Raw genomic sequence first — 12,500 nt, forward strand, 5'->3', positions numbered from 1 at the left:
GAACAGAGAAAAACTATGACCAGGGTGGGAATTGAACCCACGACCTTCGGGTTAGATCTCCGCCGCTCTACCGACTGAGCTACAAGGTCAGACGGGAGCAAGCCGTGGGAACTGAAGATTTGTAGCTTTCTCTCCATCTAGCCACCAACTTTATTCTTGGACTGTTGATACTCACTTTTCAGGCCGAATGAATAAAAGTAATCATGAAATTACTGCAATTACGTGAAACAAGAGATTATCGTGAAATAGTACTTTTAGATAACGTTCTCGTATCAGACTCGTATCCGTCGACGTCGTCCTTTCGTAATCTCCCTTATGCATATGTTTTCGGCCTCACCCTTTATTTATTCAACTTGTGTGGAAAAACTTGCGAATTTATTTACCTCAGTTAAGAAATCGAATAAGTGGTGAATAACTTTGAGCGTTTTCTCAAAATGATTTGAACCCAGGAGTTACTTACCTCGATTGATCGTCTGGGTAAAAAAGAGTCCTGGGAAGAGCTGTTGGCTGTGAATGACGTTTCGACAACCTGAGCGGAAGTCATCTTTAGAGTCAAGTGACGGTTGGAAACTAAACGAATGTAGTCATGCTCTGGTCTGCGTTAAGATTGGTAGTTGGGTTAGTTTCTTTCCAACTACCAATCACAACACAGACCAAAGCATCACTACATTCGTTCGAAATTCCAATCGTCAATCGTCACTTGCAATTGACTCTGAAGATGATCTCCGCTTAGGTTGTCGAAACGTCAGTCACTGCCAACAGTCCCTCTTCACGACTCATTTCACCCGGACGATCAAATTTCATCGAGGTGTTAACTTTTTTCCACTTGTTAGGTGAAATAATGGTTTATCGTATCCCTCCGACAGTATGAATTCAACACTTACGGTGGTCATTTCTTACACGCCAGCGTCAGTTGACTTCATGCCACAGGTTTCCCAAATGAATGCATGTGGTTCCATTACCAAACGATACAATAACCTCAATGATATTACCAATCTCGTTTGATTAGTCGTGACTGCCAATTTTTGGCACATTGTTTTTCAAAGACCCTTCAATTTATTACACGAGTTCCATAACCTATCGTACGGTGTTAATAGCTCAGTTCAAAGAAAATAAATTCACGAGTAACACACAAAAATTGCTTTGCAGACATGTCTCGGAATGTGGTATGCATCTTCATTTTAATCAAATTTTATGTTTTTTTTTTTTCCACTTCAGACTTCACCCGACGCTTCAGCCGTGTATGAAATTGGAAATATGTGTGAGAGTACCGAGGAGACGGCCCTGACCTGGAAGATAATATACATGTGTGAATCTGCTGTGATATTTATCCTCAACTCCTTCACCCTGATCGCCTTTGCAAGAAATCGTCACTTACGCAAGCGCACTATGTACCTTGTAATTAACCTGACTGTGGCTGATTTACTGGTCGGAGGAGTGTCAATACCTTTAACTTCGTTTCTGGATCCGGGGGAAAACCCACCCATCCTGGAACATACCATTTTGCTCTCCCAGTCTCTACTTTTCCCAGCTACGCTGATTAACTTATTGTTGATTGCGTTAGATAGGTTACACGCAACGCTATTTCCCTTTCGACACTGTTTAATTGTACGAAGGTTTTATTGTAAAGTCATTGCCGGCAACTGGCTTGTCGCCTTGTTAATTGCATGCACGATTCACATTGTTCACCTTCTTTTCCAGATGCTCCCAGAGTGTGCATATGTTTGTATCACTTTAATCATCGCTATCATCATAATTGTCTGTTATGTTAGCATTGCGGTGAATGTCAACAAAAGGAAAACCCATCACCATCATTTAGGTGCCATTTTTTCAGAAACAAAACTGTCTCTCACTTTGTTTATAATGACGGCTGCATCTGTGCTAACCATTCTACCACTCACCATTTTGTGGGCCTTCGAGTGCGGAAACAAATGCCCTGAAAAAGTTGTGGGGCGTAACGTATTGGAAGCACTAACAGCGTTATATTTTGTCAATTCTATGGTCAATCCGTTGATATATGCCCTACGAATGCGAGAATTCCGAAAAATATGAAAGCTCTTTTTTGTAAAACTTCACGGCAAAGTCGGGTTCAACCACATTAAGACAGGTTTGGATATTAAATAAGGACGTCAGAATTCCCAGGAGAATAGGTGGTTAAGTACTGTTTATTACACAAGCAGGAATGTTTTATCGGTGTTTACACCATGAGGCGAAGCCTAGTGATTTTAGTCTATTAAATAGACCGAATAAAACACGGCTTCAAAAACATTCGATCCACAAAAACCGTGTCCCTCTGGACTCCGAAAAAAGGTTTAAATAATTATTGTCAGGGGAGACATTAGCATACAAGAAAAAAAAAAAAGCTATCATGCCTTATTAGTATGCTTTATATAAACAATTCTAAATAAATGAAGAGTGTCTTATCAGTCATTAATTTAAAGATCATGCATGTGATTTGATAGGCTTTTTCGCTCATGAATTATTAATAAATTTGTGTCCTCGCCTTTATGTTAGTTAACAACGAAATAATTATTATTTACACAATAATACTGAATTACAGATTCGGGTGAGCAGAAATATGTACTGCATTAACTGTTAATGTTAATAGTAATGAAACTTCAAACTCGACTGAATACATGCAACTAGGTTACGAGCGAATTTCTTGGTTACCAAATTTAATCGTAATCATTACAAGGAAACAAATTCAACATCACTTCAACTAAATCCAGGTGAATGCGTTCCAGTTATCCACAGATGCTATAATAATCGCTAAAAAAAAAAAAAAAGAAGAAAAAAAGAAAAAAACTCTCTAGAGCTTCGGAAAAAAACTTGGCAAATTGCAGACATTTTACGTGTCTCGTGTTATTTATGTCTTCAGTTGTCTTCAACGAGTTTAACCAAGAGTCCGTAAACTATAATAGATCCGCGTTCCTTTGTCGACCATTCAATCTCCTGATTACTAAACTTCGGGTCGATTTCCGAAGTAGCTCCAATAGTCTGTGGCCCGACTTGGTAACTTTGTGGGTTAATGCACAGCTGAAGAACGGCTTTGGCAGACAATTTCTGTTTCGTCTTCGGGTCCTCAAAACTAAATAAAGAAGAATTACATCTATCACTTACGAAATTACACGCCGTGTAAATGCAACGAAATAGACGTGTGATTTACCGTACTGGCCCAAACGCAGTGATGATCCCCAACACTAGAAATGTTTTGCGTTTGAGAGTGAACCGAGGAGACGCAACTGCAAATGCAGAACCCCGGTAGAAGTTGAAACCAAAATGGAGTCAGCCCCACCCGACATTTTAAAAAGACAGTGAATCAAACCGCGCCCGCGAATGTCACCTGCTTCCTCGCTTTTGCGTTTTTCTTGTAAACGTTTTCGCTGGTGCCTGCACTTTGGAGGGTATTCCTTTAATTCTTCGCTAATCGCGTCGCAGGTACAGCACTGACACAACTCAACAAGGTCGAACCGTAAATATGCGTTGCTCGTGTGAACCCTCCAATATAGGAGCACAATACACAGATAATTAACATACCGGGGATAAGCAGATCACCACATTCAAGAATGGGATTGATGCTGTCCACTCTTGTACCATGAAATGCCACATGCCACTTGTAAAAGACACCTAGGACTTGGGCTCGGTGATGGATTCTTAAAAAACAAAATGCTACTTTACGAGGAAAAACGGCGGAAAAGTTAATTTCAGAAATAAATCAATGAATGCCTTGCTTTAACCTTCTCCACATACCGCTGATTTTGAACATTTCACGTGACTGTTTTCTTTTGCAGATCAAGAGAGAATGGCCAAGACAACAACAATGGCAGTAGCTGCTAAAATAGCCAGCTTTCAAACGCTGCTACGCGAACCTTGAAGTCTTTACCCTTTATGCGCGGTTTTTGAACACTCCTAAAACGTGTTTTGTTAATTTAATTTAAATGCGCGAACCGCTAACTTTTTGCTTACTTAAGCCCAAACCGACACCACCCGATAGGAATCCCATAATCCTTTGCAGGTGTCCCTCGACTGTAGTAGAGTTTGTCTCCTCGGGCAGCATGACACTCAGTGCAGAAGCATCTGTCGAACTTTGGGTCAAAGATGAAATCTGAAAAGAAATGTTTCATAACACAAAGCAAATTCTACTTTTAACACTTCTTCTAGCAAGCTGCGATATTTTCAGCAAACCCCTTAAAAGTGATTTGTTTTCTTTACAGGGACCTTTCACTCTACCAAAAGTTAGCGACAAACTTTAACCCGGAGCAGTAGCTCATCAAGGGCAGCCTCTATCTCCAATGCTTGGACAATTCTTAAAATAAATACTAGTTTCTGGGGCTCACGGATTTAACGTTAAATCGGTGAGCCCCAAAAATACAATTCTCAGCGTCGTGCAGGATTTTAGTCATGCTGATCCTACATGTACTGTTGTGTAGGTGTTTTTCGCTGTTCACACCCAAGGAATTAGTTTTCAATGGGAAGTATTGGAAGATTATTGTAATTTTCGAGCGTTTCCATGGGTAATTCTATGTTAATGTCTCCGGAATTCTCTTTTTTTTTTTTTTTTTTTCCTTTCCGAAAGATGGCCTATGCTAGCGTAAGCGATGTTTGTCCAAAAAAAACATAAACATTTTTGTAGTCCCAGGAACCGCGCGTGTTTAAACTTTGTTCATTTCAGTCAAACCACCGATGAATTTGCCCCAGGATTTGCGAAAAATGACTGAAGAAACTCTACCTGATAGCTGGAGAGATGATTTGAATCTGCGACATTTCTCTTGATAATCGCAACTTGTTCGCTGCTGCGCTCTTGACACACCCGTAATGATAAAGTGCATAAGTTTAATTACTTCGAATATATATCACGACAGCTGAAGGAGGCATAAGTTCTTGGCTAGTGAAACGTTGGCAGTAAAAACTCTACCTTTATTAAATGGATCAAACTTGCTAGGCCCATTTGCTCAAAAATAACCGCGATTTAATGTGAAGTCTTCATTATGAAGTCTTTACATTAAAGAATTCACATTAATACCAACCGAGATTTGACTTTTACTAAAAAAGGTCTTAACAATGAAATTTTATGCTGAAGAAAGGAGGAAGGAAAAAGTGGCCGGAGGAAAAAGTGAGAAGAACATTTTTAACCAGATACTGAGGAGTAGCCCTGGCCGCAGTTGTTCGAAGGGTGGATAGCGCTATCCATTGAATAAATCACTATCCACTGGATAACTCAGTTGGCTTTGCTAGTGTCTACACGTTGGATAGTGATTTCTCCGGTGGATAGCGTTATCCACCTTGTGAAGACTGAGGCCTGGGCACTTATGTCACTGCTTACATATGATTTGTTGTTAAGAGCTTTTGTCATTAATCTAGTTACCGTTTTCTCATTTTTTTTTTTTTAATTTTCAATTCAAAATTTGCCCAACCGTCATCCTTGTATATGTCTAATCTCTTTGTCGGTCTCACTCGATTTTTTCAATCAATGTTTAGAGCTCCTTGCACGCGTGCAATCGATCAAGTGCGACGACTGCTGCGTTCTATTTGGGTTCATTAAATATACATGCTACGTATATATAAACCCAATCTCGTCCCCCAGAGGTTCAATCGTTTTGGTTGGCACCAACACTTAGGTATCGCAGTAAAAGAAATACGATCAGATAGCTGAACGTTTTAAATGATGCATGCATCTGCAGCTTAAGGTGCGCACGGATGAAAATGCATTGCATCGACCAGCGCCAGAATGCAGATGTGATCGGCTCTTTCTTGAAATCTCTCACAGATTCGTAGAACTGAGGGATCATGAAGCCACAATGTACCTTTGAAACATACTGATCCTGATAAAATAGCTATAATGCATTTGCCTCATTTATTATTGCGACCAACATACCACCTTCCACATTTCATGGCGCGTTGTTTTGCAGTGCAATCCTATCCCCCTGATCTCCCTGGTTGTCTTTTAACTTTCTCGTTGACTGATACCTTGAATGTTCGTGGTGTCCCTCAGCTCCAACAGAACTCTTTTTGCCGCCTCTTTAACTGCCTGGTTGCTGTTTGTGCTTAGGTCTGAAAGCTCTTTGATTGCCTGGGCTGTGTCTTTGATCTTAGCCTTTCCTTTAGGATTCTTTGCTATAACCCAAAGGGCATTAGCAGCACATTCCTTTTCAACGACGCCGCCTTTGTCAATGAGTGACACAAGCAATGCAACGATATCTCTGTCCAACATGGCTTCCAAGTTCTGTTTGCTGACCAACATATCACTGACACCCACTGCGATTTCCAGAGCCGACCAGTTACTTCCCTCCGATCTACTGTACAGATCAGGCTGATAAAAAGCATTGCGCAGCATCTTAAGAATGTAGCTTAGAACCTGTAAAAAAGTTCCATTTCCCTTTCATTTTCATTTGCTTTTCCAAACTGTGCATGTGGTGAGAACATTCGCCTCCCGTTAATGTTCCCAGTCACATTTGTGTTGAGGTTGTTGGTTCTCTACTCTTCTTCTAGACGTTTTTCTCCCGGCATTCCTCGAAGACTAATGTTTGATTTGACTCGAGATTAACTGATTTGAGTTCATATCTGCACACGGTCCCCAAGTGGTGCTTCAGTTCTCACAAAGTAGAATAGTGAATAAATGTATTAGCCAAAAGAAGAATTATTCCGGGTATCCATTAATAAGTTCTCCCAGCCGTCAGACCAAAGAGTAAACTAATCGCGTGACCTCGCGATTCCGGTGCGACGCTCGGGTTCAAACCCCGATGAAGTCCTAAATTTTTCAGGCGTCTCTACGCAATTGCAAAAATTGCGCTCATAACTGCGAAGATCATAGCTTCACTTGATTTCATATCCGCAGTTCATATCTGATTCATTTCATATACCATTTCATCATTGATTCATTCCTCACGGGACCATTAGAACCCACAAATGACCAGCTCCCAACATCAGTGGCTTCATAGCTCAGTTGGTTAGAGCGTCGCACCGGAATCGCGAGGTCACGGGTTCAAACCCCGTTGAAGTCCTGCATTTTTCGGGCTTCTCTACGCAATTGCAAAAATTGCGCTCATAACTGCGAAGATCATAGCTTCACCTAATTATTCTAAGAGAACAATAAGCTTCAAAACTTACCCTGGTGTCAGCTTCTAGAAGATTTATCTGTTCACCAGAGCTGATTATGTATGAGAGCGTAACAAGGCCGACACAACATTTTCCATATCATCTGCATTGCGAAATGGCGCGATTCTTTCCTGCGCTCGTAACTCACAAAGAATCTGACGGTTTTCTGAAGCCTTGGCACAGTTATGAAGAATGATGAGTGCTGAAGACACAAGATGTTTTTTTTTCCGTTCGGAGAAAAAGTAAACAATTAGTCGCTTTAGGATAAGAAAACGAGTTCTTCGTCGTGAGCATGCACACTCAAGTTTTACCCTTAATTCAATTATGAGGTCACTTTGTCTGCGAGCAAAGCAAGAATTCTTCCCGACTATGCCCTCGGACACTATTCTCGCTGAATATTACTCAGGCCTTCATGAACAGCCAATCAAGTTTTTGGTGGTCTGCCGGTGGGGTCCCATCATGCATCAGTAACTTGGAGCGTATCATACCATTTCTAAGGACTGCCCATGCAGTCTTTGCAGCGTCGATCCCCGGAAAAACCTTATGGATAGAGCGTCCTAAAATCCTCTTGCTATTAGTGAGCTGACAGCCCTTCTCACACTCCCTCTGTTCTTTCACTGTCTCCCCCTTCACAATTCGCTCTCACGAAGGGATTAACCCCAGAAACGTTAGCTTTCTTTCCCCATCAGGGGTGGTCAGTAATAACTACGTAATTATTTGCGGACAGTGATGTCTTTACGGAAAATCTCAAACTGAGGCCTTGCTGTATTGACCAAGCGATAGCGGCCGATCTCGCCCATAACGTGACTGCCAAAAGTGTTTATACTGTTGTGACGATGGCAAGGATGAAAAACATCGACCAGGGATTAGATGTTGCTCATCAATATTGTACTCCAAGACCAGATAAAAGATGTGGATCAGCTCCAACATCACTGGCTTCAATAACCAAAATGTAGCATTTGTCGGGAGTTCGATTCTGGGGCCCGTTTTTCGGATATATACATTGTTACGGTTTACCACTGAAAACACTATAAAGAATAGGAACGGACTCAAAGTGAATAAAAACTAAAGATCAATTCAATTTTAGTCGTGTTCCAGAACTACATACCCGTGTGTTTTTGTGTTGGCCGTGTTGGAAAGACACCACCTTGCGAATGTCAAAATATCACCCATTAACCCCAAACGGCCATTAACACTCTACAAGAGTCAGTTACTCATAGTATCCGAGAGAAAGAAACTGGTATCAGGTTTGTCCCAATCGGCGTCAGGAAAGTGAATCCTTTTAAACCAAGTTTTGTGGGAAATAAAGAATAGACCAAATCGGGTAAGGCCCCGTCCACACGTGTTTGGCGAATCCGGCATGCGAATCGGCAACTTTTGAGGTTTTCTCCGGGTACTCCGGTCTCCCCTCTCCTCAAAAACCAACATTTGACTTGATTTGTGTTAATTGTTAATTTCAATTTACAGTGTACCCAAATAGGGTACCGCGCACCGGTGGCTCAGTTGGTTGAGCACCGGGCTGTTACGCGGGAGGTCGTGAGTTCAACTCCGGCCGGACCAACACTCAGGGTGTTTAAATAACTGAGGAGAAAGGGCTGCCTTTTTAATTACATCTGCAAATGGTTAGACTCTCTAGTCTTCTCGGATAAGGACGATAGGCCGGAGGTCCCGTCTCACAACCCTTCAATGTTCATAATCCTGTGGGACGTAAAAGAAGCCGCACACTTGTCGTAAAGAGTAGGGCATGTAGTTCCCGGTGTTGTGGTCTTTCGTCTGTGGTGTATCATGGTTGGGAGGGTAAATGCTCGGAGATATGAGCTACACCAAGCTACTCTAAAAATCCGAGGGTAAATAATATAAAGATATATGATATGATATGATATGATATAATAGTGGTTCAGCCTTAGAACGACTAGACACTTAAATAAAGTTCCTTTCCTTTCCTTTCCTCTTTTTTGAATCTGCCCTCCTGAGTGGAAGGGTTTGAATCCGCAAAGAAGTTGGAATCGTGTGTACGGGCGAATCCGGATGCTTTCAAATCCGATAACGTTACAAATTCAGATCCAGTCTTTACTTCGTTTATATTCAACATGGCTCCTGAACGAAATGCTATTACGTCTCTTGTCGTCAACTCTAACCCATCCTCTGCCTCTGAAATGACGATTAACGACAATTCCTAATTTTCTCTATTGCCTAATATCGCGTCAATTTACCTATTTTTAAAATCAGAACCCCAATGCCTGAATTCGCAGGACTCGAACCGGGCATAGTTTGACTAATAATCCTTTCATTTAACCACTAGACTACCACATCGCTAACTCCCAAAACATTATTATTATTATTATTATTTTTAATATGTCAACATTCGTTTTCTTCCGAATGCCGCGGTAAACAGGTATTATCACCCACTTAGAAACAAGTTTAAACAGAAAAAATGTCGGCTACCAAACATCAAGAGAAAGCTAACCACTTTAGAATCAAGCAGTAGACTTAATCACTATTCAGCAATGATTTTATGTAGGAAAATTTGGTTTTATAAAACGTTTTGATAAAGTTCAAATTACCACCATGAATGATTTGGAAAGCTGACATTTCGACCGTTAGCCCTTCGTTCTGACGAACAGCTAACGTTCGAAACGTTAGTTTTCCAAATCGTTCACGGTGGTAATTCGACCTTTGATAAAACCAAATTTTCCTGTCTCACTCCCCCACAGACGCAGCACCACAGTCTCTTTAGAAACTAGAAATTTGTTTAATAATAATAATAATAATAATAATAATAATAATAATAATAATAATAATATAAATAACTTTATTTTTAATTCGAATAAAACTGTTTAAAAATATATCTATAAGTATATAAAACAATCACAAATCTAAAAAAAAAAAACTATTCCCAGTAATAATAAAAATGTATATATAAAAGTTATAGAATAATAATAATAATAATAATAATAATATAATAATAATAATGATAACGTAAGTGGATTGACACAATTACTGGGAAAGAACCAACAGTTTACATTGTGGTCCGAAAAAACAAAACAAAAAAAAAAACAACAACAAATAGAAATAAAAGTAAATTAAAAACTATACATTATAATAATCTATAACTTTTTAAAATTTTTTATATAGTTTAAATTATTAAAAAGTTCCATTAATAATAAAATGATCGAGCTTGGAATTATTTTCTAAATTGCAATTTTAATGTGTTTTCTTAAATTACTTAACGTTGTATGGCTTTTGGTACTATTATCTAATGAATTCCATAGTCGAGTACTACTCGCACAAAGGGTACGGTTACCAGATTCTGTTTGAAAGAAAGGAGTGAATAAAAGATTGTTTGTTGACGCCCTAGAAGTATATCTATGCTTATCATTTACAGAAGAAGTATACTCTTTAAAATAGGCGGGGCATTTGCCATTTATAATCTTGTACATTATGGAAAGTTTCTTAGTCGTATGATGTTGTTAACAGGAATCCAACCTAACTTACTAAAAAGTTGGACTGGATTATCAGAAACACTAGCAACTAAAATTAACCTCGCACATCGTTTTTGCATTCTAATAAACGAAGTAGATTTTCGTTTTTGGTATTTCCCCATACAGTACAGCAGTACTCAAATAATGGTTTAATCAATGCATTGCATAATAATTGCCTTAACGAATAACTAAGGTATGTTTAGCTCTTTTTAGTAAGCAGATTCTAGAGTTTAACTGTACTTTTTTATGAGATAGTCAATATGATCGTCCCAGTTGAGGTGTTTATTAATCTTGACACCCAAACGTTTTTCATCTTTTGCTTCTCCGACTGGAGTACCACAAGTAGATAAATTGAGAGATGGAGTTTTTGACTAGTTCCAATAACTAACTGTTTCGTCTTTTTCGTATAAACTGACAATGATGATTAATGGTTAATGATTTTATACATACTAATTAGTGTTGGTAAATATTCGGTACAATCATCTGCTACCACGAGGCCTAGGACAGAGTAATCTAAATTGACGATAACAGTAAATCTAGAGAAAATTTGGAATTGAATTGGGTACAACATTGAGTGAACTGATTTGGTCTATTGTTTATTTTCCCGCAAAACTTGGTTTAAAAATAGACACTTTTCTGACGCTGATGGGACTACACCAATTTGAGTAAATCTTACTCCTGAGTGATGGACTCTTGCACTCTATCGTTTGCCTACCATAGTGATTTCCAAATTCCCATTTTAAGAACAGAGTCGGCCGCTTGCTTTGTTTTTGGAAATCTTAATTCCGTAAGTGTCAAGATCATGCAACATTATCTTCAACAACCCGCTCCGGCCCAAGCCCTTCGCCATTTTTAAGCTGCCATCGGAGTAGTTCAGTAATACTCTTCGAACCACAGATATACCCAACCAGCCACGTTGCGTTTCTAATCCAGTATCCATCAGCCGACGAAGGAAATTGATCAAGTGCACAGGACCACCAATCTCTGCTAAATGGTCACCATACTTTTGCTGAAGCGCTCGGTCATTTGTCTCTCCGTACGGCTCAAGAATGTCTTTGGCGATTTTCACTACTGCAGGGTTCACATCAGTAAACGATCCTTCTTTAAGAATGTTAATGGTGTTGTTCATACGGACCATGATCGAGACATTGTCCACTTGATCCTGGTTACTACTTTGTGTCTCAGCAGTTCCACCTGAAATGATAATAAGCCATGGCCGTCATGATGGGGAAGGCATCTAAGGTAGCTTAATTCAGTTTAAAAGCTCTCAAGTAACGCTCTTATTAGAAGGTATGGCATTACAACGCTGTATCACGTATTAGCAATGTTATGGTTCCATAAGAAACAACAATTATTGCTGAACAAGATGCGGTCATTATTGTGTAATAAGTCACCGTGGCAACGGGGAAACCCTGTAATAATACCCTTTATTTTGTCTTAAGTTGCACATATCTCAAAAACAAACCCGGCGACCCTCATATTTTATTGATGGAAAGTGATCAGAAGGCCAAGATAAAACTTTCTGCAAAGTTTAAAAAATTCTGGTCAGCGGATTCAGAGCCACCTTAACTCTGTGGTTTAAAAAAAATGGCTCTGATTCTGCAGAACAGAATATTTTTAAACTTTCATCTGTCCTACAACTTGTGCCGCAACCGTTTGCGGAAGCAGTCAATGAAAACGTTCCTCTAACCTCCTGCGACCATTGAAAACGAGACAAGTTGCAAGAAACGTTGCATAGTGGAACACCCATAAAGCAACTTGTTTGACGATGTGAGAACAGCGCCTTAATTAATGATGCGAGCAGATGCTCAGCATAAAACATCATAGAAACAGTAAATGTACATACATATGTTAATAATTTTATCAACAAAGCAATTTAACGCGTCAAGACTGAGGCGCAAGGATGGAAGCATTAAAGTCATG

At 39.6% G+C, this 12,500-nt stretch overlaps 1 pseudogene; it reads right to left on the minus strand.

Annotated features, from left to right (window-relative positions):
- Positions 1-11,316: 11,316 nt before the first annotated feature.
- Positions 11,317-12,500, minus strand: part of LOC137971800 (uncharacterized) — a 2,334-nt pseudogene continuing 1,150 nt past the window's right edge.

Source organism: Montipora foliosa, chromosome 1, assembly GCF_036669935.1.
Source record: "Montipora foliosa isolate CH-2021 chromosome 1, ASM3666993v2, whole genome shotgun sequence".
Taxonomy (NCBI): domain Eukaryota; kingdom Metazoa; phylum Cnidaria; class Anthozoa; order Scleractinia; family Acroporidae; genus Montipora; species Montipora foliosa.